Consider the following 27,010-nt stretch of genomic DNA (forward strand, 5'->3'; position numbering starts at 1 on the left):
ATAATTCAGTTGGCTTGTTGTTCTCCCTTATCCACAGAATTAGAAGGTTTAGTTGCATTTCCAAGCATCTTCCAAGGAATAAATATCAGGTTCAGATTTCAATCACGAACTACCTGAAGGAAAGGAGAATACATTTCCTTAACCAGCACATCTGCAAACAGGGCCTTACCAGCTGGGAAGCTGAAGAAATAACTGAGCTTTCTTCTTGCCTTTTCAAAATACTTGTCCTTTGATATAAACTGCCAATAGACTGCTATCAAAGTCAGTACATTTTATATATTAACCTTTCCTTCCCTTTTATTTTGGGTAAATTATACTAGTCTAAAAATTGGTTTCCAAATTGTATTTTTGAAAGAATGTTTGCAGAAAAAACACCTTTTATGTGAGTTTTAATGTTCAGTACATGAAAAAGAATTCAAGATTTTTTATTTGTTTTTGTTGCTGTTTTTAAATGAAATTAAAACAAGGTTGGGCTTTGAAATGGGATGATTTTTAAATAATTTGGGTGATATTACAAGGGAAGGAATCAAAACAGAATTATTATAATTGTCTGGATGCAATCACAGAGACCCAGATAAGTTTCTCAGGTTCTAGATCCTGCTACAGTGCAGTTAAGAGGATAATGTGAAGAACCCAGTAATTTCAGGTGTAGGCTTCTCTGGATCTCCATGCAGGCTATTAGCCTGAGAGACCTAAATGCCAATTAATGTGTAAGTAAAGAATTTGAATTCTACTCAATGAAAGAGACGCCAGACCAGTGACATCAATTTTCAAACACTTGTTTCCTCAGAGCTGGGCGAGACTTTCCATCACAGGCCCTATTTAGCAAAAAAAGCTATACATCAAAAGCTATGCTCCTATCTCTAAATTTATCACTCAAGACACCCCTAATGTAATCTCACACAAATGCAGATTAAAGTAGGTCAGAGGATTGAGCTGTGAAAGTTACTGTTTCTCTCCACTGTCTTGAAAGGAAGCCTAAAAATGGTAAATCAGATTTAGGGACCTACACTGTAGATACCTATACATGTCAGATGAATTCCATGTAATGGCACAATTTCAAATATTTTCTTTTATCTTGCAGAAAGCAATGGCTTCTTGTCAAATTAAAAGGAAAAGGAAACAAGCATGCAAGGGTTTTTTTCCTCTCTGTCTGAACAAAATTCAAACTTATCTGCAACCTCAACAGTATTGCATCCATAAAAATATGCTCCCCTACTGCACTGTGGTCTCTCACACAAAAAGTGTGTCTGGAAAACTGTAATCCAGCCATGTGGGAGTCTGACACAGAAAGAAATTGTAAAAAGAGAAAAAAGAGAAGAGAGAAAAAAAAATAATTGTTTTTTCCTGACAGTTGCATCCCTTTCACTCATGGGTACTAAGGAAATATTACTTTTATTCTTAGAAAGAATATGTCATATTTTTCTGCATCTGACTCCTCTAGCTATAGCAACCATAAGATTTTAATTTTGGGGTTTAACTGCTTTACTTGTAGGTATCTGTAGTTACTCTGTTCAGATCCCTGATCTTCAGATAAAACAGTATAAATGAGTTTTGACATTTTCTATGAATTTTTGAATAGAACTTCATAAAATTGTACATAATCACAATCTTTTAATTCTAATTTTTTCTTAATTTTATTAATATAATTTTGAAATAAGCAATTCTGCTCCAAAATATTTGAGGCTTCTAAACTCACAGTCTTGAACTCAGTTTAGGTTGAAGCAGAAAGCTCCAAGCTAGTGAGCTTTGTTGTAACTTAATTATATGGCCAAGCTGGGTGTGTGGAAATATCCAGTGCGCACTGGAGAGTAAATTGCTGGGCTTGGTTTTTCTTGATTTACAAGTTGCTATAAGTGGTGCATGTTCCCAGGGAGTGGTGAAAAGTAGGGGTGTGTTAAACAGGTTTAAGAACATTTTGAAGAAACACTGTCAGATTTGAAACATAGTAGATTTGCTATGCATCCTCCCTCCTTCCAAATAACATTTTCTGTTTCTGTGGTTGCAAACAGCTGAGCTGCACACTGACTCTGTTTAAGCAATACCACAAAATCCAGTGTAGCAGTTGTGTGTCACACTGTTGCTCTCCTTTTTTACTTTATTTTTGCCATCAGTGGGGAAATGAAACTGCCAGAATTGCTGTTCACTGCACTCCTTGGAGAGCACAATACACTTGCCATTGAGTTCAGCCAGTAAAATCTTGTGGTTTTCTGCAAAAAATAGCTGTGGTGAGGACTAGCAGCTTCTGGATCAAACAATTTCTCTGCTCAGAGTTGTACAATAGTTATTTCATAGTGTCGCTAGGGCCACCACTTCAAGGTCTGAAACTCTCCAGTATAAAGTCTGGGCTGCAAGCTCCCAGGAACCTTGGAAAAGTCACATGAATTTGAACCTAAATCTTTTTTATTTCTCAGAGGTTTTGCATGGAGAATGGACAAAATTTTAAATATTTATACACATAGCACTGATTTTGAGCCTTGGAGTGTGTATTTCCTTCTTCTGGATATCCTACTGGAACTAAGGATAATTCCAATTGAAAATGAGAGTAAACTTTCTTAAACAGATTTCTCAAGAGATGTCTGGAATATCCATTTCAATAGCTTGTTTAGTATAGGGGAATAGAATCAGCTGAGCAGAGTGTATATACAAAACTCTGTATATACAAACAGCTATTTGCCATTATTGCAAACAAGACTGAAGTCTTTGCTTGGAAGGATTCAATGTTATTCTCTGGGCAACCTTTTGAAACCACTCTTTCTTCCCAAAGCTGGTAAATCTGTTAATTTTATTTCTCTGTCCTGTGGCATTATGCAATAGAACTTAGAGTATTATTCAAAATTATATAAAATAAAAACATTCAATGCCAAAAGGTCCAGGAGAATCACAGAATATCCTGAGCTGGAAGGGACACACAGGATCATTGAGTCCAACTCCTGGCCCTGCATGGGAAGTCCTCGAGAACCACACCCCATGACTGAGATCATTGTCCAAACACTCCTTGAACCCTGGCAGGCTTTGTGTCATGACCTCCTCCTGGGAAGCCTGTTCAGTATTTAGTTATTTGAGTAAATATCCATTTTTTTAATTCCCCCTTCCCAAGATAATAGCAGAGCACCTTGACATGCTCACAAATCATTGTTTGCCAGAACAACACTTAGTCCATGACAAGGGGGGAGTGGAGTTGTGACTTTCAAGTGTCATGGTTTAGAAGACAAAGAGCAGAGGGAGACTGAAATTTGGAAACAGGTATCAAAGTAACTGAAGAGGATCTGAAATAAGAATGAAGGAAAGATATGTCAAAAGAAAAATGGAAGTAAGCAAGAATGGATCTCAGAGGTCAAAGATCAGTCTTTGATTTCATACATTGACAATGCAAATCCCCCATGGTAGTGTTCATGAAGAGTTTCAAGAACATTATCCTTGTAAATGAAGATAAATGTATTCTTCTGTTTTAAGCAATGGTAGCGATGTTTGTGTAAAAAGATAGAAAATTCTTTGCCTGGAAATTGTGTACTTTAGAAAAACTGCAATCAAATGAAGAGAGACAGGATGAGCAGTGGTGTTGCATGAGAACTATATCATGAACAATGCCTGATATGTCAGCTATTCCATCCACATGGCTTGTGTTTGGAACAGATTAATATCTGAATTATGCTGCAGAAGGAGCAAATAAAGGCAAACACAGAGGATGAGAAAAGAAGGTTGATGAGTTTCAAACAAGGGAACCAAGTGATTTGAAGACAGCGCCACAAACAGGTAATACTCAGAAGTTTGGGCATGAGGGCAATGGCAGTTATAGCTTCTCAATACAGTTTTTTCTCAGGGTTTTGCAAGGTCAGCCTCCTAAACTGCCAAAGACATCACTGCAAGGACTACATGTTCAGATAACACCACAAGATTGTCATGAACCAATATCTCTATCATTTATCTAACTGTACAGCGCAGTGATCCAGTAAATGGGTGCTGACAATAGGTTTTGCAGTGAACAGCAAGGGTGTGGTTTCTTTATCAGTTTAAACTGATCTAGTACCACATTCCCACTGAAAGTAACAGTTGTGCCTGGCCTGTCCTGCCTTTTGCCATGCTCTCCAACTAGTCCCTTGGATTTCCTTGGTCAGATCACCAAATATCAAGATTTAATTTTCTTCAAGTCTCATAATCAAAAGAACTGAAGCAAAGCATGTGGAGAAAAAAATATTCCTTGCAGGCCAAGTCCGTTCCATTGCCAGAGTGTGATTGGGTGGTTTACATCAGTCAGGAAAACAACTTTTTCAAGTTAGCATCTTAATTTAGTAACTGTTGTAACCAAAAAACCCTCAAAACCAATATTTTAATCTCTCTCTGAACTCAGTTGTATTGTTATAAGTGATTGTTATTAATAATTTCCCTGTCCTAACAGCTACACTTTTTAACACAAGAGGTGTCCCACAGGATTTCAATTGAAAGGATTTTCTAACACTTAGAAGGAACCATCTATGGCCTTTCTGAGGGTGTCCAAAGTTTCCTTTATTATCTTTTCTCTCATCTATTAATCACACTTTGTTCAGATCTCTACATGCATGCGTATGGGAAAGGTTGATAAAAACATAATTTGGTAAATATGGGTAATTTGCCAATTATTACCATGTCTTTTCCATATGGAGTAACTTTGTCTAATATCAACACTTTTTTCCTATTAATGGTCTGATATCTTTCAGATGCTGCTGGGAAGGGTAAAATTTGAGGATGGGATTTGAATTACAGGAGCTATCACTTGAGGTTTAAAGGAAGCTATCTGACCTCCAAAGTAGTCAGATGTGCTCCAGTACTTTAATCATCACTGCACTGGACTCACTCCAGTAAATATAATTTTTGTACTGGGTAGTCCAGAACTGGACACAGTACTCCAGATGTGGCCTCACCAATGTTGAAGAGAAAAAGGATCCTCTTCCTCATCCTGCTGGCAATGCTCTTACTAATGTAGTCCAGGAAGCTGCTGTCCTTTTTTGCCATGTGTTGGCAGCTCATGGTCATCTGGTTTTCCATTTCCTGAAAACTTTCACCCCAAGGGCCATTTAAGCAAAGCAATTTTCCAGCCAGTGGGTCCCCAGCATGTACTGGTGCTTGGGGTTATTCCTCCACAGATACAGGGCTTGCCTTTACCATGGCTGAAGCTGAGATTCTCTCCTCCCTGTTCTCCGGCTTGTCGTGGTCCCTCTGAATGGCAGCATGACCACTGGAATACCAGCCAGTCTCCCTCTTTGTACCAGCTGTGAATCTGCTGAAGGTGCATTGGGCTGCTTCATCCTGATCATTCATAAATATGGAGAACAGCATCAGCCCCAGGACTAAGCCCTGGCATTCAGCACTAGTGGCTTTACCAGATTAGATTCAACCATCTAAAGCACAGACCATCCTGCTTCATGTAATGAAAGCCAATTTCTCTTCTTCCTAAGCAGCATGTACACCATATAAATTGCTACCATCCCAGAGGGAAGACCAAGCCAGAATTAATAACTTTGAAAAGAAGCCCATGCTTTCTCTCTTTAATTATATAGATCTTCTTTTCATGTGACAGCATTAACCTGCTTCCTTCCTCATTTTCTCCCATTCTTGCCACATCCCATCTCTGACAACCATGTAGAAAAAAATTAAGGGCTTCCTTGAACACTTCATTTAATAACAAACAAGAAGGAAGGAGGCAATCACCCATACATTGGCAACTCTATAATTATAAAGTCAATGAAATGTAAACCATCCTCACTGCTGCCTTCTAAATAATTTCTTGTAATTACTAAAATGCATTGATTTATTTTCATTCTTCTGTTGTGACAGAAATTACTATCAAAAAGTTTGCAAAAAGAAAGAATATTAGAAGCCCAAAATCCAAAATTCACACACAGGAAGATGTTTAAATGTAAGCATAAATTTGTATTAGAAGCAAAGAAGATGAACATAAGAAATAGGCATGTTTTATTGCAGTATTTCCACTGAGGCATTTAATCACTTGCAGTTTTGTGTAAGTACTAGAGAAGTTGTTCCATGATGAACATCCAAGGTAATCTGAGTACAGATGTACTGTATCTCATTAGCAGTAGTACTATGGAAGAGAAATAAACAACTGCTTTGATTTATCAACAAGGTACAGAATATGCATTCAGGAAAATATATGACCACACACTAGAAGCAGACTTCATAGATAGTATGCAAATGAGTGAAACTTTAAGCACCACTTTATGTGTTTTAATTCCACAGTAAATTTAGTGTATGTATGATATAAATATTAGTTTACTGAGCTTAAATATGGTCACGTACAAAATTAAAGTTCCACATGACAAGCTTTCTCTATAGTTGTCCTGAAAAGTGTGCCACCATACAATCGGGAGGAGTCTCAATTCTGGCCCCTGGGCCATTCATGCAGTCTCTGATCCCAAGGTGGCCACATGTCCCTTGTATTACTTTCTCATCAATTTGTAGTTAATGGAGTGGTCCTTAGTCCACTCCATTTCTTTGAGGAAATGGTGGTGTACACCAGTTCCAGGTGGCTGGAACTGGGTCCAGCATTCCAGTTCCTGGAACTCCAGTTCCAGGTGGCTAGAGTTCAGAATAAGGCTCCTGCAAGCCTGAAGACTTACTCTGCCCGCAGTAATTCTGCACTGACCACTCCTAGGTGACTGCACAAAGGGAAAGGGAACTTCAGGTGGCTCCATAAGCAGGGATCTCTGGCTCCATGCATTATTTAAGGCAGGCAGAGATGGCCTGACTCAACTTTGAATGTAAGTGGCAGACAAGTCACTGGTGTGGTGAGATCACATATCCTCTGGTTATGTCTGACCTCCCTCGAACTTCTTTAATTTTATTGTTGAGATCTTTGAGAGTTCTACCCATAAATTCAGGGAGAAAGTTGAGATTAAGATCAAGAAAATCACAAGTTCCGCAATTGTCACAAAGCAGCACCAAACACAAGGGATTACTTTACGCCCTTGTAACAGACACAAGGAAATATCTGCTCACCTCTCACAATGAATAGTGATTTTTCAGTAAACATACCTAGGCATGTCCAGGTGTGCATTAATACAGGTCTTGGATTGGGATGTGCCCCAGTTATTGCTGCCCCTGCCTCCCAGCCCCATGCAATGCGTTCAATTCACAGCAGCCATTCAGTTTTGTTAAACTGAAGCTTCAAAGAAGGATCAGACTTGAGAGCTTCTGCCGTAGCTCAGAATCACTCAGTGCAATAGAGAGAAAAATATGTGAGAGGTTTAGTCATTATTTCTGCCACCACAAGATGAATTTTCAGGAGGCTGCTCAAGCTGTATGGACAGATGTATTATGTTAATATAAGAGGAAGAGCAGTGCCTTAACTTCTGACTGGAGGTCCTTGCACCTTCCTCTGAAGCATCTCCCTCCAGGCTCCATCAGAAACAAATTACTGTCCTGGATAGTGGGTAGGCCTAATCCAATGTGTCCATGCCTCTCTAAAGGAAAACATTAAAAGCAGAAGTATGCTTCTTCCTACCATCCTTTGCAACAGAAAAGAGTGATTCAAAGTATGATATTGCCATTGAAATGTTACAAATATTGAATTAGGGTTACCCCTCATTTTTAAGTGTGATAATTTTTTTTATTTAATTTTCTACACTGCTTCTTTAAAAAAATAAAATCAAACCATATCTTCATCCAAATACTCATTAGTGCAAAGATCACAGGATAGGACTATATAGACAAGTCTAGAGGAGTATAGTGTTAATTTACTTTAATCATCTCTTAAGTATTTACATAAATACAGTCCTCCAAGGAAATAAGCTTTTATTTTGCCAAGAGCAGGTCCTTGAAGGATGACACAGCAAGAAATACTAAACATATTATTACAAAAGATTATCTAGAAGTAAAAGTATTAATTTTCATTATATTGGGTAATACTGAGGCTTCCCATTCTTTCAAAAATTAATTTATTCTCTTTGCACCAGTAGATAGTTGCTTTCAGACACAGGCAGTAGCTTTTTTTCTGTAACAAAGTCATATGGTCCATCCCCTTGTAAAGACACACTCTGTCTGAAATAATACAAGGCTCAGATAGTTTTCACCTGACTGGGCAACTGAATAAAACTGCCCCTCACCTTAGTATGATAAAAGACAAGAACAGCAGCTTCCAGAGGGGTGGGACTTCCTCGCACACCCCACATACAGACCCTGCCCTTTTCAAGGGCTGCCTTCCCTACTGCAGTTACATCCACAGCAATCCCTTGTCTAGTTTATATTTCCTGACAGATTATTTAAGGACTCAAACCAAAGCAAACCTATGCTTCAATGAAGAAAACTTTCTTTCAGGAATGTGGAGCTCAGGTAGAAACAGTGTAATACAATAGTACTGTTCACTTATACCTCCCCATGCATTCTCCACTAAAAGCACTATTTAATTAATATTATTTCACAAATAAGGAGAATTTGACTGTAAATAAATTTTGATTTTGCTATTCAAGAAATAAGGTTGCATAACAGAAACAGGTGTAAACTTGAACAATTCTGTAGCTCAGAGTTCATAGCAATGTTCACAGTGGTAAGAAAGATACAGTATTTTAACAAGGACATTTTGCCAGAAAAATGCTGACCTATACAGTCCTATGCACTTAGTCTTTTGAAAGGTTAAACAAGTTTTTCTATGGAATGAAATTTAAATCTAAAACTAGAACTGTAAAAAAACCTCAGCCTGCCTGTTGCCTCTACCCAAAAAAATGTAAATTCTGTAGGAAGGTCATTGTATTTGGAGTTCCCTACTGACATACATATGCCTCTGTAGAGGTATCTGCATGGCTTGAAGCAAGTAGCTTGGTGTCTGCCTCACATCTAAACTGGGAGAGGAGCATCCAGATGACCTAAAAGGAATTTGGTGCAGTACAGGTTTTCAGGGTGGCTTAATGCAGCAGTCAGTGCTGGACACATAATATACCAGAGGAGAAGCAGAAGCTTTATTATAAAACAGATGCTATCACAGTTGGTGTAGTACAAAGGGGCCTCTCTTGTTTTATTTAGAGTTTATGACATGTTGTTTCATTTGTGATTGGTACCCTGCTTTTACCCAAGAAAAAATGGCCACAGATGTGCTGCCTCCTCCCTGTTAAACCTGAGGTTACTATGCTCTCATAAACCAAGGACATTACAATTTCTTAGTCTGGGCATTAACTCATTCATATTTTGTTCACGTTCAAAGAGAATGAACAAGGGAAAAGCAGGAGCTCATTTTCCTAAATAAAATGTTCAAACTACAAATTGTGGAACAGGAGGTTACATCTTCCCACATGTCAGACACTAGGAGAAATAACCATTCTGTTTTCCAGATGGTGCCTGTGGTACAGCTATGAGTTATTTAGCTATTTTGCTTTTTATAACCATATATACCATAATTTTTTTTTCTTAGAACCTGAAAATTATTTAAAACATCACTTGTCCTGTCTGTGTATGCTTACACCTGTCCATCTGTCCATAAGCCTCCTGCTACATTTGACAAGGTAAATCCACAAGTTGTGTCTTTAGTTCTTTTCAACCTCCTGAAAAAAATACAGATTTCATAGTCCATCACAAAATCTCTCCTCTTTTCATCCTGCAACACCATAAAGTTTTTCAGTCCTCCAGCTGTGTTACTAAAAAGTTATGATTGCTACAAACTGTGAAAGGTGCTTTATACCCTGAACTATATGAGGAAAAATTATGCAGATGAAACTAAGCTCAGAGCTTCCAGGTGTATTAGCTATCCCTTTCTAGTCTGCATCCTGAGCACACAATTTTGCCTGTGAGCATAATGAATGTCTCTGAATTACTGTGGTGTAGTCCTTACATGCATTAATTTGTCTTCAGTTAACAAAAGAACTACCATCAAAACAATGCATCCACAAGAGGGATTCCAAGAGTTAAACAAAATAACTGCACTCCTGTTTCTGCACAGGTCATGCAGCGAAGACCATATAGACACTTGACAGACTTTATTCTGGGAACAGGTGCTTTTTATAAAAGTGACATTTAATGCTACACTTGCTGATTTGTACTGCAGATTTCCTGAAAAGAGGGCGACACCAAATCGCCGTTCCTGGTTCTGGAACATACGTCCAGCTTGGTGCAATGTGCACTTTGAGCACTAGGTGGAAACAGAGCAATGAAAATAAGACCCGGTATCAACCCTCCAGCACAAAAAATGAAAGAGCTTTTCTCAGTATGGCAGATCCCAGAAGGGAGGAATGGCAGCTAAAATCCACTTCATTTTGTTAAGGGACTTCTATCAATCTCTTCGTTCATACATGAATAAGAGAAAATATTATCCTTAGTCTTCTTAAACTTTACTTTTCATTTTCTTGCTTTAAATTTTGGGAAATCTTTATTCAGAGCGCCCAGATACATTTCTGTTGGCTATTCTTCAAATATTTCCGTGGGAATTAGACACATAACAATCTTTCCTCTGTTGCTATTGCAGTTTTGCAAAATTTTATGTTGAACATTTTTGTAAATGCAGGCAAACCCAATGGGAAGAAATGATGATGTCTGACTCAATTCAGAAGGCTGAATGATTTCTTTATTATAGCTATGCTAAAATACATTAATATACTATATAAAGGAAGATACTAAAACTACATACTACTTTCTCTAACTCTAGCACTACTCGTGACCCTCTCGCAAGAGTCCAGCCCCAGGTGGGTTGGATTGGCCATCAGGCTCAAACAATCCTCACCAGAATCCAATCAAGCACTCACCCCAGGTAAACAATTCTCCAAACACATTCCACACAGGAAAAACAAGGAGCAGAAATAGAAATTGTTTTTTCTTTCATTTCTCTCTGTGCATCTCTATGAGAAATCCTGAGAGAGGGAGAAATGTGCTGCCACAGAACATATACTACTGCTTTTGTCAGCTGCCATTTCTTTGTTATAAATTCTAAGCAAACAAAATAGTGAAAACAGAAATGTAATGCTTTCCTTTCATTTGCTTATGCAACAAGAAAATCAGAGCCAGAAAAGTTATCCTAATTTTGCTCCTTTTATCCAGTTCTAGGAGACTTTTTATGGTAATGTTTTTTGGGATTTTTTTATCTCAGGAAAGAGAACTGGAACAATGTTTTGCTTTGGATGGTAGCCATATTTTGTACATTATGTTGCTTGTGGAAAACTTGGCTACAGAAAAGTCTGCTTGCAACTGCAGCAAAAGCCCACAGAAGTGAAGAGGAATGATGTGGCATTACACTGGAAACCACAAAGCACAAGTGAGACACACCACAGCAGTTCTGGTCCAAGCATTCATGGTCAGGATGGGGCATCCCGGCCTTCTCATGTTACTTCCAAGATTAATGGTGTAAGACCATCCATTTGAAATAATATAGTCATGATTTATGCAGCCTCAAAGGAGCCTGACCTAGTCATCCCTCATGCTTTCAGCTCTGTCTGCAGAGCTTGAAAGGTCTGGGTTAAGAAGCTGGCACAATAGCAAGGGACATCTCTAGTTTTATTTAGAGTTCATGACATGCTGTTTCATTTGTGACTGCTACCCTGTTTCATTTTCACTTCTTCCACATTTTTCTATTATTTTTCTTTAGCTAAAACATTGGTGATTACCAATAGGCTGCTCAATTTCATTATGCATGTCTGTTCAAGTTCTGCATCTATGCCCACCTTTTAATCAAGAAGGGGCCAGACAACTTGTATCTCAAGCCAGTTTTATGAATTGAAGCAGATTTCAACTGCCTGAGGTGACTTAGTCAATCGGCTCAGATGCCAGAGCAAGTACTCATACTGATGGAATTCAAGTCAAAATCTGAACCAAACTTGAAACCTGTTGAAGCTTGGGGGTAACTATTGTTCCAGATCCAAGAAAATATAATCTTCTATCTACTGGGTAAATATATTCAATAAATTAGATTAAATTATTTCAAACACATTTTCTAAATTCTGTAGGAACAAATGCTAAGCTAAACTCAAATATCCGATAGGTGCATAAACCTACTGTCCACAATCCTGAAGGGAGTTTGTGCATGATGTGTACAATGAAGATTAGATAGGTCAAGATAGAAATGCAATGATAGAATAAAACGTTAGGTTGTGAAAAGGTTTTGAGGAATTCAGGGCCTGTTGCCATTAAATTAAACCTGCCAGTGGGATACTGTATATTTCCTCAATGATTTTTGGAAATAGTTTAGAAAATAAATAAATTCCATAAGACAAATGTGTCTAGCTTAGTCCTTTGTCCCTCATGAGGTGGTCATCCTAATCCTTATAATTATGGTCATCCTTTGGAGAAGACACATGTTAAATAGCATGAAACTCTCATGCAGTGCAATAAAAGTGTCACTCATTCTTCACTTACAACTGAAAGGTGACTAATTCTTAAATAAAGTACAAAAAATGTTAAACACATCTTTAAGAGGTTCTTATGTACATTCATAACATCTCTGCTTGAAATAGTGTCAGAACATACTGGCATGCATTCAATTTCTCCTATTTTTCCAAATCTGCTAAGTATTTAGAGACTGGATTTTGTATCAATGGTAGTCTAGCTACATGACTGAACTGTTTCATGATGGCAACTTAAAGAACTCACGCATTGGTTCTGAAATAAGAAAATAAGAAGGAAATAAGAAGAAAAAAAGGACTTTTCGGGTCAGTCAGAGCCCACATTACAGATGGCAGGAGTACAGGGGAAATTCTACTTGTAAATTAAACAGACATTATATGGAAAACTCTGCAAGTCAAGCACAGATGTTCTTTTCTTAATTTCAAATTAATTCCCATTTTAAGTTCCTCAGGTAAACTTATTGCTACAACATGGACTTACCAATTTTGGCACTGAAGACTGTAGCTCAGGAGAGCTTTCCAGATGTAAAAACTTCCATTGCTCACAAAGCTTTTGAAGGCTTGACCACTGAATTGAGGATGCCTGATGTGCCTCCAGTTACTTCCAACAACTAAAACCCCTTTTCCACCAAGATTCAAGCAGACTGGAAGTTTACCTCTGCTGTTATCTGCTTTTGCTGGCTGGCAGTTGCTGTTGGTGACTGGAAGTGTTACTAGGAGTGGTTTTGGCTCTGAATAGGAGAGCTGTGAGTCAACATGTGGGATAAATCCAGACATGCCCAGCTTTCCTCCTGCTCTGTAAACACAGTGATCTGATACAAAAATCTGACTTTAAAGCACTTCAGATGCATTAAGTATATCTCTGCCTCTCTGACACATAAAGACTGTCTTCATACTCAGCCCAACAGTCATGTGGCACAGGTTCTTTTTTGAGGCACTTGAAATTGCAATGACTTCCTTGCCTGCAAGGTCAAGCATGAGTGATAAGCATCAAGAGTGAGATCCTGGCTGCTGTAAAGCCAAGAGAAAAATCCCATCAATCTCAACAAAATCATGGCAGTGCCTCAAGACACTGCAGATCACTTTGGAGGAGACTTGACACAGAACCCATTTTTTTCCTCTCCATTGTACTGTTCTGGCCACTTCTTTAAATCTTCTCCATCTGGAGCCAGTATCTTCTACCAGAAAACCCCTCATGACAAATTTCCCTGTCCTGTTTCTTCAAACAGGCTGCTTTTATATTCTTGTTTGTTTTGATCAAGTGAAATTCCAGCCAATACTGTTATCTGGAATATTTACACACTATTTTTTTTTTTCTGTGTGAGTAGCTGTGTTAACACAAGAGTCATTCAGCTGAGTTCTTTAGAGTATGTCTTTATGCTACACATCAGGAGGATAGCAATTGCTTTTCTGGGTTTAATATCACACATACCACACAAATCTTGGCAGTGTAGAGTATTTTCTGTAGACAGACTGGATTTTAGGCAGGTGGACAGCAGTAAGCTGTATTTATTCATTGAAGCTACTAATTGACACAGTAAAAATGGAATTTCATATATGGAATGTTAAAGGAATATATTCAATAGACAAACTGCTACTGTGCTTTTGCAGGAGAGGACATCAGGAATTTGTGTTTCAAATATTTAGAAATAAGATGGTCATAGACAGAAATAGACATACATGGCCATCATCTCTGCAGTCACTGCCTAATCCTGCTATCTCAAATAAGCAGAAAAAAACAGATATAAACACAGATTTCAAAATGTTTATTAAGAAAATTCAAGGAGAAAAGACAGAAAGAAATAAGAAGACTGCTTCAGTGAAGTCAGGATTCTTCCATGAGTGGCTACTTATATCAGCTACTCATCCACTTATGAATCTGTGCATTTTTGTCCCTAAAATATTTTAGGATTAAAGAGAACATTTTGATCTTTACTCTGATATCCTGTAAAGGCCAGTGAACTACTCTGAATTTTGTTTATATTAGAATGCATTTTTGTAAGATAAAGTGGATAATGTAATTTACTAGACACTTATTATACATTTATCATAATAGAAGAAAACTGGATCCTTGCAGTGATACTAAATCTGCAACCCAGGTATTTGCAGAATCCATATGCAGGGCATAAAAATATTTGCTCTTTACTCAAATTAGGCCATCATACTGGCAGGGCATGAAAGAATTCTCAAATGGTTCTCAGATCATTTTCTATCATCCTTTAACACTAAAATTTATTTGCCATTGGATCTTTGAGTAAACATCTATAGGTTAGTCTCTCCCTTACACAACAAAAAGTTTGACAGCACTTGATTAAAATGTAAGCATCTTAGATGCAGAGCTGCTTGTAAGGCATATTTAGAAGTTGAAGACTTATCTAAAGCAAAAAGTAGTTTATCTATGTGGCTTGCTTAGCTTTTGGATGCTTGTCTGCCTCTTGGTAACTAAAATGTACTAAAAGCAATTAGTTATGAGCTCTGCATACATAGGTATGCACATGTATGAACATAGTCGCATTTAATTGTTGCTACATCTTGGATATCATAAACTGTAATGATATTATACAACCAAATAGACCAGTATCTGACAATACTCAGTAAACAGCACTGAAAATACTACTTATATAATAATACATTAGGTTAATACAATCCTTTCCTATTGAACTAGTTCATAACTGAAAATTTCTTAGCATATTTAGCATACACTATCATAAAATCACAGTGAATCATTAAGTAGCAGCCCTAACAGCATTTTAATATGACAAGAGTGTATATAATGTCAGTTAACAATGAGTCTAATTCTAAAAATACATTGTCTCTGAGTCTGTGTTTCTTGGACAGTAATTCAGGATGTGTTAATTTTATAATGTCAATCCTCTGTCACCTCATCAAAACCTTTGATTCAGTGCCCCGTGCAAAATGGCACAAGTTCAAGATCATATTAAGGAGTGGAGAGCTTAAAGTACACACAATCACATACAAGTATTATCATGCACTCAGAATAATTGCTACTAAAAAAAGCCAGGGACTATCAAGCAACATTTTAATCTTAATTCAGAGTAACTACAGTGTATTAAGCTCCTCTCTGCAGTTTTCAACTGGAGATACTGAAATATATTTTCCTTTCCAGCTGAAATGAAGGGAACTATTGGGGAATTCCAATTGACTGGTGTTTCCTTAAAGTACAGGAATTTACAACAGACTTTCAGTTACAAGTTTTCATTGTTTTCTTTAGATTAATTAATTTAGATGTTTTTTAGTGAAACGATCCAAAACCAAGCTGAATTTTGACTGATAGCATGCCTTCTCATAGCTGTACTTTAAATAGAAGCCTATTTGGCACATAAAAAAGGAAATCTTGTCTTACTACACACAATATATAGAAGTGTAACTTGTATTTTAATAATTCAGTTTGTAGCACTTTGTGTTAACCTACTGCACTGTGCCTTCTATCACACTCAAGAAGACAAATAATAAAAATGCATATTGTGTATAAATTGAAATTGACTGCTTTTGGTCTTGAATAAAGAAATCACAAAATCATGTCATACATTGCCATGCAGTATGGACACATGAAACTTTAAGAGAAAAAAGTTGAAAATCCCAGAGGTGCAACTATTTCATTCATAGAAGGTAGCTCAGCAATAAATGCTCAAATCTGTTCTTCAGAATTGAAATTACACATCCTAAATTATTCCAAAACATAGAGGGCAAATGACAGTCTTAAAGACAGCAAGAAATTCTTGTAAAATCTGCTGTGAATGAATCCAGGCCTGGTAGCTAAACCAGAAGGAAATATAATGTAATTACTCCCAGTGTTCTCACGGGGCCTTGCTCAGAGTCATAACAATGAGAAGTAAAGCTGTGCATCACTCTTCTCATTAATTAACCTGCTTCTTTCTGCAGGTGCAATGTATGAAAAAATAAAATTATGGAGACATAAACTGTCACCAGGTCTCTGAGCTTCATTGTGCAGAGGGGCTCCATGGCAAAGCCCCTTACTCACCAAGAAGCAGGGAGCAATCAATGCTTGTCTCTGGCTCTGTCAGAGGAGAGCACGCAGGCAAGCAGACAAAGAAGTCAGCTGGTCACTTCAGCTTTCACAGAGCCACTGATCTCACCCTCTCCTCCCACTAGCACAGGGTAAAGAGCTGCTACACTTTGACTGATTGGTTTTATTTTATTACCTACTCTCCTGACATATAAGAGAAGTTCACGCCCAGTTCTTGATCACTTAAATTAATGTGGAATTATTGGACACCAGCCAGCTGATGACGACAGAGCTTGGGATTTTCTTCTCCCTAAATGAAAGGAAAACAGTGCTGGACAGTTACATCAGCTCTTTTTAGCAAGGCATTAATAAATCTTGTGGAGATTACTGATACTGATGATTACTCTCAAGCAATACTTGAGAGCTCAAGTTCCTGAAAAGAACCAGGTGCCTAAAATATGTATTTCAGTGATTATTTGTGTATTGAGAATGTCTGCCTTCTCTGTACTGATGACATTAAGTTAGTTCATGAATGATATTAATACTATGGGAATGCTTTTCTTGATTCAGTGTTATGTTTGTATAAAAGTAGTATGAGTATGAATGGAATCTGCTTTATTTTGGGAATTTTTTCTCATGAACAGATGCCTAGGTACATTCATTGTCATTTAATAGCAGAGTTTAAACTTGTCTCATAAATAACAAAAAAATATTGGTAAAAAAATGCTGCTTCTCACTGCCATGGAAGATAGCAACACTATGTTAATGGATAGACTGATTATGAAAAATGGATAAAAAAAAAAATGTATATGTCCAAATTCTATACAAGTGACTAAACTATTTCAGAACTGTGTCACCTGACTTACCTCGTCATTTTGCACACTGGCAAACTGCTGAAAAAAACCCATTTAATATAGTTTGGCTCATGTGAGTCTTCCTTGCTTTGTGGTTTTATACCTATCCCTAGATGTTCTACAACTCTGCTTTTCTATTTCTTTGAACAAAAGCTTCTGCTTTGATCATCTCTAGCATGTGCCAAGACACAAGACAGATGCTCCAATGGTGCAGTTGTGCACCCTCGAAAGGAAACTTATTACTGGAGAAAAAAATAACCTCTGCACTCGAGATTAAAGAAAGGATTTACTCTTCCTTTGGTTATTCTCCTGCTGCAGGCAAAGTGCAACTGCCTCAGCAAATGGCCAGGAGATTCTCTCTTTTCTCAGCAGCAGTGAATAGCAGCTTGGGCTTGGATTCCCCAGATTTGCAAACACAGGAAACCACCTACAAACAACTCTCAGGAATGCAAAATGTGCAATAAAACATGTGGCAACACTGGATGATTAATAAACACATCACAGCTATCAAATGACTACACAACTAAGTGGTAAAACAGCCAGCTTAATAGAAGGACACCTTATAGAATGCCTTCACCTTTAAAAATTTAGGGAAGGAAGGAAGGAAGGAAGGAAGGAAGGAAGGAAGGAAGGAAGGAAGGAAGGAAGGAAGGAAGGAAGGAAGGAAGGAAGGAAGGAAGGAAGGAAGGAAGGAAGGAAGGAAGGAAGGAAGGAAGGAAGGAAGGGAGGGGGCAAAGGAGGGAGAAAGGGAATGGAAGGGAATGGAAGTGGAAGAAAATATAAAACAAAAGGGAGAGGGGTTGTAAGTGGTGGAAAAAAATTGTATTTGATTTTTTATATGTATAGTTTTATATTTTTTTAATTTCCTGATGAACTGCATGAGTAAATAAAACATTTATATTAGCGCATCACAGAAGTTCTACAAAACAGCCTTCACAATTTACATATTCTGAGTTTATTTTTGTTTTAACAGATTTGCTGTAGTAGAAATCTGTGCTCCATCTCTTTCCCAACCCCTAAAGATTTTTTGACATAATCACTGGGACTGTGTTAACAATTCAGAATGACTCGGTCATGTTCTTCTGCCAGATCAAGCCCAGCTGTTCCAAGTCAAGCAGGAACTCCATGGTTTCAGTTAGACACTTCAAGTATGTCCTTCTGAAAATAAACATTATCCGTTATTTCCTGTGATCACATGTGAGGAGCCACATCTTAAGAGTCTTGAAATTACTAAGATACCCAAATAGTGATGTTTATTGGTCCAAGTAAATCCCCTGTAAATAATTATCCAGATTTAATTGTTTAAATCATAGATTTGTATCCAGAAATAACATGTGTTGATACACCCATATTGCTGTGTCATTTTTGTACCAAAAAAATTACCCTCTCCAATGACCAGGTATGCAATCTCTTTCAGAAAGGAACAAGATGAAAATAAACCCATTCACTTTTTAATAGGACTCTGTCATCCTCTCTTCTAAATCTCAGAGGTATTTATGCTTATACAAGAGTCAGTTACAGTTCATCATGTTGCTCCAGCTCTACATTTGTAGCAGCACAATGCCATTAGTCATTTCCAGAACCATAGCTATTAGAGATTGAAGTGACCTTTTAATGTCATCACATCCTACTATCCTGATTCCTGCTATCCATGGCAACAGAATAATGTCAAACACACAATTATGACTTCACTGCAAAGTGTAGCAACAAAGAAGCTGATTTCCAGTTTTAAGCTAAAATTCAGAAGTCAGAGGCTTTTGTCATCCAAATCAGTGAAAGTTATTTGTGTTCAATTTGTAAGTTGTTCCATAGTCAAGGTATTTCTAACCACCCACCTTGCACTGGTACCTAAATAAAAAATTGATTCTTTTTGGCTAAGGAGAGGAAATTAAAATGGCCACATCACACAGAAGTTGGTGTTTTATCCATGAATATTTCAAACAAAGGACAGCTTTTATATAACATGGGGTGAACAAGTTTTTTCTGTCTTCCTTACCCCAATCAAATCATGAAGGATTCTGTATTGCAAGTGTGGAGTATGTACAGGCCCATATCTGTTTTATATAATATGGACTCCAGTGCAAAGCTGTTCACAGTTATATTCCCCACCCCCGTGCTGGAACCACCCTGCTCCACATCAGACTAAAACAACACATCTGCAATACAAGGTGTTGGAACCTGGGATAAACACGAGGTTCACCAGCACTGTAGCGTTAAGTATACTTTTGGAGATGAGCAGTTTCTATCTGCTGCATGTATCTGAGTGTGCACGTATCTGAAACGCAGCTCTGTGTGAAGATATTGCAGCTTGCTTTAGCCTAATTGCAATACAATGCAGTTTCAATGTAGCACTACACTTATGGGAATTAGCCCTTCCTCAGAGGTAGGAATACTCACCCTGGGCTGCTGCCAGGCTGGCACACATCTACTGCTTGTAGGACCAGAGCTGCTTGTCCTACAGGGACCTACAGCTCCAGAGGGTCCTACAGCAGATGGTCCCTGTGTACAGGGATATTTACTGGGCCATGCCTGCCTATTCTGAGTGCACTGCGCTTCACTGAAACTCACTGGAGAGTTTGCCTGCTATAAACATGGCACCTTAGCATAACAGAAACAATAATCAAGCCTCCTTTATTTGTGGTTAATGACATTCCTGCAGCAAAGTTGCTTGGCTTGCAAGAGTGTGAATGCCAAGAGTAATCACATCAAGATCATTTATCAAGAATTGAGATGTTTGACTCGATTTTGTAACTGGACCTACGTCTCTAATAGGATTTAAAGGACATTTCAGAAATAATTAAAACCCTCACAGCTAGCGTAGAGAGTTAGACTCCTATGACATCTCACCTCTGCTATAAACCCACAGGCTACTGCAGCTAAAGACCTACAGTAATATAGCACTAGGTAAGTGCAAAGTGCTTAAAAATGTATTCAGACAAGGTCATGTGTGAAAGGGAAATTATTTTGTAATGAGGAAGATTAATTCCCACTGCCATTCCAGTAATCAAACATAACAAAAGAGATATATTCTTAATTTGTCTCTATTCAGATGAATTCATACTGAAATAAAAAAGATATCCTTAATTTCTCTTCAAAAGGACTGAACAGGACTACATAAGGGCTTACTTAAGGAGTTGGCTCAGAGCTTTGTAAAATGTAGTGTTGGGAAACTGAGCATCTGCGGTTTTATATTTCAGGGATGAGATGATGCAAGGGTTTTCAACTTTTAAATTACAGCTTGTGCAAGCAATACTCTGTTATTTAACAGATTTGCAGATGTGTCCATCTCCAAGGTAATGGGCATTGCATTTCTGTCATTCAAAAGGCTACAATTCAAAATTAATCAAAGAATGAATTAATCCAGTCTTCTCCTTCTCTAAAAGCTTCCAAACACTACTTGGGGGGATTCTAGCAGAGACTAGAATGGATTTGTATACAGATACTCTTTGAAGAGTTTACAGATAAAAGAAAGAATTTTCCATCTCTATTTTAGAAGCTAAAGGTATGGGAGGGAGGGAGGGAGGGAGGGAGGGAGGGAGGGAGGGAGGAAGGAAGGAAGGAAGGAAGGAAGGAAGGAAGGAAGGAAGGAAGGAAGGAAGGAAGGAAGGAAGGAAGGAAGGAAGGAAGGAAGGAAGGAAGGGAGGAAGGAAGGAAGGAAGGGAGGGAGGGAGGGAGGGAGGAAGGAAGGGAGGGAGGGAGGGAGGGAGGGATTTTTCTTTGACTATTGAACATAAGACATAAATAGCTGCATATGTTTATGACTAATATCTGCAGTGGTGCAAGCAAAAATAACAGTTATTTCTCAGAAATAAAAGCTGAGTTCAATGAAAGGAAATAATGCTGTATGTGTACAATCACTGGGAAACACCGACTGGCATTTTCCCTTTTGACCTTACATGACAGTGTTACATTCCAATGGAAAACATTGCCAAGTCTCAGTTCAGCATAATCCAACACTGAGGAAAATACTGTGTAGCAAACAAACAGAACTGAAAACTGTTTCAATATAAAAAAAGTCAGGCTTGGAGCCATCAGCATCTCTGAAAGCCTGTTTATTCTGTTGCCTGAAATCTGACAGGCCCCTGATGAATTAAATGTACTACAATTAAAAGAAGTGTTTGGGGCAAACTAGAAATGCTTTGTTTTCTTTTTCACACTAGGACTCAGCTGACTTACATACCACATCACAAGATGCAAGGGTGTGGCAACTCTGCCCTTCTTGCTGTGTGACATAAAACTTAAAAAAAAATACTATGATAAAATTAGAAATAGAAATCTTTAAAGTTTAATATTATACAAGATATTTTGTAATACATGATTTTTTATTTTTTACAGTTCAGTTTCATGAGTTGGAGTTTGTGGCTGTCAGAATACAGAAATAAATCTCAGAGAGTCAGATTTGCGTGGGACTTAAGTGCTGCCTCAGCTTTCATAATGCTCTCTTTGCACTGGGTTGGAAATATCAGGCTGTTAACATGCTCTTTCTGAAATAAAGGTAATAGTATGTTTCACTAGGAAACATGTAAGATTATACCAGATTGTCAAAAGTGTTAGTTGAAATGAATCTTCTAAAAATTGACCTTTTTGCTGTGCTGTCCTTTTTTCCCTTCTGAAAAATTTTCAGTCTGACCCCTGAGAAATTCTTGATTTCCCAAAAGGGACAGATAGTAAAGGCACTGTCTGTAAAAAGAAGCAACACTGTCCATGTACAACAAAAGTCAGACTTCTCTCCCTTTTTCACAGTCAGGACAAGGATACTGAAGAAATATTTTTTGAGGGCTCCCCTCTGCACTTATACTGCTACTGCCTGGGCTGGGAGATGAAGGTTCCCCACAAGAAGGTGGCCCACCAGCTCCAGAGGAGACTATGGATCCAGAAAGAGATCCAGGAAGGTCTTAAAAAGAAGTCCACCAGGTTATGTCTGTATTGGCAGACCAACACTGACATTGTGATTTTGCCTTCTCTATTGTTGAGTAAAACAGTCCCTGGCATGAGGACCTGACCAGTTCCAAAACAAATCCTCAGCGTAGTCCCAGAGTTAGAAAAAGCCATGCACTATTTCCCAATAGATAGCTGGGATGTAGCAAACTTCTTTATGAGCCTTCAGTGGTAAGAACAAGACTAGTCCATGCCAGCTGGCCAGAGAGGATTGAAGCAAGGATCCTGGTATGGCTGTATTTGCAAGTGCAGGGATAGCCCGGCATTGATGAGACAAAATCTGTGGTGTTTGCTCTTAGGAATGGGATGAAATCAGCATGACTCCTAATATTAATAACACTTGTGGAAGAGCCAAGAGACACAGAGAGGTGAAAAACCACTTATATCCTGTAGAACAGTAATGTTGATTTGAGCAGGGAGGAAAGCAGATGGAGTGAATGGATGTGCTGTTCCGAGGAGAGGGGGAAAATAGGCTCCTCCCAACACATTTTTTGCATTAAAGGTCCAATGATTTTCTTTTTTTATTTCTCACTGTTTGCAAATGTCTTCAATATTTTCAGGATTCAAGATTTTTTTGGTGTTTCTTTGTATCTTGGTCAACTATATTTCATGGCTTTGGGAGCTATTGGCATTACAGCAAACCAAGATGGGCTTTCCATGTCATGGGCTTTTGTTATATATTCAAAATGCTGAGTAAACTCCCTCAAGTTTGCCAATTTTTTTTAGACAAACTATTATGAGGTAAAAAGGCTAATTAAACTAAATGGAAAGGAGCAAGTGCACATCTACTAAATCACCATGCTTTATCATCTTTTCAAATGGATTTTCTATCTGTTGACAAAGCTGATCATCAAGTTCAGTAGCAAAAATAAGCCCACCTTATTAATTTGAATTTGCTGGTAAGGTTCACTGCCTCTGCAGTAAGAAGTCAGATGAAATCCCAAGAAGTCATGTTGACAAATTTTAATAATTGCTTTGTGTTGGAGGAGGAAATGGTAATTTTATATCATTACCTCTTTTTGAGATTATCCAATTGCCAAGGTTAAAAACCTGTTTTTATCACCTTTAAAATTACTTTGAAACAAATAAGAATTAATTCATTTGCACTTGCAAATGAAAAAAAAAAACCCTCATTTAGACTCACCAGTTTTAAATCCTTTCCTTTATCATTGTTAGCACAACAAAGTCAAAAGAGACTATTAAATGCTACGTCTTCTTTAGGAATTCATTAAGATAGATTAAATTCTAGGTTTTGACTATCGCATTTAATTAGAAGATAAATTTCATTTTGATACATGGAACCACTAAAGCATATTAACCGCTGTTTTAGATTGGTGTTAATTTAACCCCCAAACCAGCAAAGATTTTGCATGTCCCTGAGCACAAAATTATGTGGAGATTTTGCTTTAACATAGAGTCAGATGAATTGAATGTTGATTTTATCTGACATCTACTTTTGCTGAAGTTTCATTTCCTGTATGAACCTGTTCTGCAATGACATTTTCACTGATAAATAATGCACTAGATTCTAATGAAAGACTGGAGATCATCTTGCAGCATTTCTCACTGCCTTATGAAATAGTTGTTTCACCCATTACCTCCTCACATCTTCATTAAACTGCCACACCCATATAACAATTTACGACGACAACAACATAGAGAATACACAAATTTAAGGAATGTAGGGGCCCCCAAGCAAATTTTATTTCCAGCAAGAATCACAAGACATTGACAACATAATAGAGATACCTGGAAAGTTTTGCTAAGGTGGTCAGAGGAGAGAAAAGTCTGTGTCCTAACTTGCCCGTGCCATTTGATGCGGCATCTGCTGTCTAGGTGGCAGCATTGCTTTGGAACTCATCTCTACAGGGATGTCTTCCCACTGCACCACGGGGCAGAACTAATCCTGACAAGTCTAAATCAGCTAATGATTTCACACCACAGGAAGCCAAGTTGTGGAATGATGACAGACTACAATGTGCCAAGTGCCACAGACACACCAGAGATGTGCATGTGAAGAGAAAGACGAACAGAGGCATCCTCCAGAACGGATCCATTTTCTTTCTACCTAAAAGAGCCTGAGGTGGAAGCAGTATTTGGAATTAATATGTGTCTCTATACCCAACACTGCAAGAGCAAGTCTGCTTTATGTGTCCTACCCCCAAAATTACAGACTCACCAATCGCCTTCTTGTTTTTTATAATTTGCTTTATGAGGACCAACTTAACACACATATCCCAAGTGTCACACCAACTATAACCTGGTACCTTCCATCTGCTTCACCTCCACAAAGATCCCAATCCAGTACTTGATCTAAAAATATGACAAATTCCAATACAGTGAGGTTCCATAAAAATAACAATGGACTTTGTAATTTTTCTTTATGTACCTACAAAGGCAAAGGTGATGGTGTTACCCACTCTGTGTCAAATTATACAAGTATTAGGACACTCACCAGGGCATGGAACATATTCCACCTTTTGTCCTGAACCTGATGGAGACTCAAATCCACATCTCCCTTCTCTGAAAAGGTAATCCAACCATGGGTCTATGAGTTATGCTGACAAACAAACAAATGGCAGAATTGTATACTGCCACAGCTCCAGAAACAGAAGGAAGGAGCCTCTGAACCCAAAGTAGCCTGGTACAGAAAGGATTTATCTAGGATGTGGAGAAGATGGGGTTGAGCTCTCCATCAGCAGAGTAATGATCTGAATCTTAGTTTTTCAATGCTTGAGCATGAGCTGAAATTTTAAAGGAAAAAGCAAAGAGAACAATTCCATGCTATGATTTCAACTTTAAAAATTAAGAGTGTGCCCACCCTGAAGGAAAAAAAAACCTATCCTCAGGAGGAGACTTTTAGTAGTACATCACAAGTAGAAAAAGGCTCTGTAAAAAGAAGAAAGGCACAGAAAGACTCATAGAGCACAAGCTGTGCCAATTCAGATGCTGTACTTGGCTTGGTGGTGCCATACCATGAAGTGCTAGGCAGTCTGGCTTTGAATGCTAGCTCAATGCAGGGAACCACTATTACTTTTAGGAAATAAATGGAAAATCTACACCACCTTTGCATGGCTGCAAAGGAACTCTTGAACCACAGTTCAATGAGGGAAGTTTTTGTCCGTCTTTTGCTTTTTGCTCCCTCCTACGTTTCCTTCAGCCAAGACACAAAGAAGGTCAAAGCCTTGTTCTTCCCCTCAAATTTGACTTGGTGAACCTTCTGTTGAGCACTTAGGGAACTTGTTCCATTTGCAAAGCATGCAGACACCCCAAAGTGTTCTCACCACTCAGTTAATGCTTTTTCTTGTCTAATTTCATCCTAGAATTTTTGCCTTTTAAAGCACAAATATAATGTCCCTGGATAATAAGATAAGCTATTTATTTTTACACTTATTAAAAAGGCATGTCCTGGGTCTGAATCTTATTAAATTATTTCTCTACAAGTTTGGTGTTTACATTCTATAGGCACATGGGAAAACATTGTAAATATTTATAGTACTCTGGATGAGGAGACTTGAAAATTAGCAGAAAGAAGGTTTCCATACTGCAGTGAAGACTGTGAACATTTACTTTCCTAGATAAGATGTGCCTATGAAGGCACTTTGAAGGCTTGCCAGGTGGTAAGGCTGAGTTAAAGTACCTGGCAAACATGAGTTCTGGGTACATCAGAGCTGTCAGTTGGGCCTGCTCCTATTGCCCACACGCACATGCTGGATCCTTCATGGAGCAACTTGGTATCCACCCAGCTAAAACCTGGAAATGACTCAATGATAAAACCATCTCAGGGCCTGCTCCAATAAGCATTATGGGTGGAAGCAAGCCAGTTCCCATCACCTCCACCTGGCTCAGCCTTCAAACCCCTTCCTAGCAGGCAGTGAGCTGTCATAATATATAACTCCTTATGCAAACACACCTTTGGCATCCTGCACAAATACACCAGTGTTTAAGATGCCTGGGAGTAAGTGGCTGAAAGGGATAGCTGCTGCATCTGTCATTGCCTAGTTCTATAGATAGGGCCAGGCTGCTCGAGGGGGTGTGCAGCAAGTTGTAGAACACAATTCACTGATTGAAGAAGTGGGAATCCATCCTTAGAGCAGGTGGTGGGACCAGCACAGACACAATCATCCTTTCCCTGCTGAATCCTTTCAGACAGAGGTTGTGTGCAAGCCAAACCTAGAGAAGCTGCAACTGAGAAAAGTCTAGTTATGCCAACTACTGAAGCTTATTTGAAGCTCATTTCCTGCTAAGTCTCATCTTGAGAACTAGTATTAGCCAGTCATGTACTGAATGCCCTACTTACTTTACATACTTGCTTATTTTTTGGGGAGGTTGTTGTCTGTTTTTATTTAAACCACTGATAGAGCCAGTGCTGAATGCTGTAGATCAGGTTTGGCTAACCAGCATTGCCCTGGGGCTTCATGCTGTGTACAGATTCCTGCATACACACCCTGCTTTTTCTTGTTTGGTAACTCCTCCGGATTCATTGTCCACTTTCACCCTGATGTCTCTTTCTATTTTCTGTCCTTCTTGTGGCTCTGTCCAGATGCCTTATAATCTGCATTTTCTAGGGTTTGTAAACAATTTTGTTATATGTATCTACTTGTATTTTTACTTGACTTTTTGTTTTGTTTTTGTTTTGGTGTTTTGTTTTTTTTTTCCTTTATGTCAGCTCTGTGATTACCTGCAACGTATTACATAAGAACACAAACACATAGTTCAAGGTTTGCGGATTCTCTTTGATCATTAACAACTATGATTAGATGATACCTCTGAACTCTACAGAGAACTAGTAGAATTCATCATCATCTACAGTACATAGAAAGTCAAAATCTTTGTAGTTTTATGAGTTATTATTCAAATAAAGTGACAATTTATTGAAAATTGCTTTTGAATAAATATTTAAAGTAAGAATTTATAGT

At 38.2% G+C, this 27,010-nt stretch overlaps 1 protein-coding gene across 9 annotated transcripts in view; it reads right to left on the minus strand.

Moving 5' to 3' along the window:
- SCEL (sciellin) overlaps positions 1–13,033 on the minus strand; it is a 68,736-nt gene extending 55,703 nt beyond the window's left edge. For 3 of the 9 annotated variants that reach the window (XM_085576547.1, XM_085576598.1, XM_085576591.1), the window contains exon 1: positions 12,793–13,032. The gene's annotated coding sequence lies outside the window, so the exon portion shown is untranslated. Of the gene's footprint in view, positions 1–12,792 lie in introns of all 9 variants that reach the window. The other 6 variants (XM_085576582.1, XM_085576603.1, XM_085576571.1 and 3 more) reach the window with 4 other exon arrangements.
- Positions 13,034–27,010: the final 13,977 nt, after the last annotated feature.

Source organism: Lonchura striata, chromosome 1, assembly GCF_050655825.1.
Source record: "Lonchura striata isolate lonStrDom1 chromosome 1, ASM5065582v1, whole genome shotgun sequence".
Classification (NCBI taxonomy): domain Eukaryota; kingdom Metazoa; phylum Chordata; class Aves; order Passeriformes; family Estrildidae; genus Lonchura; species Lonchura striata.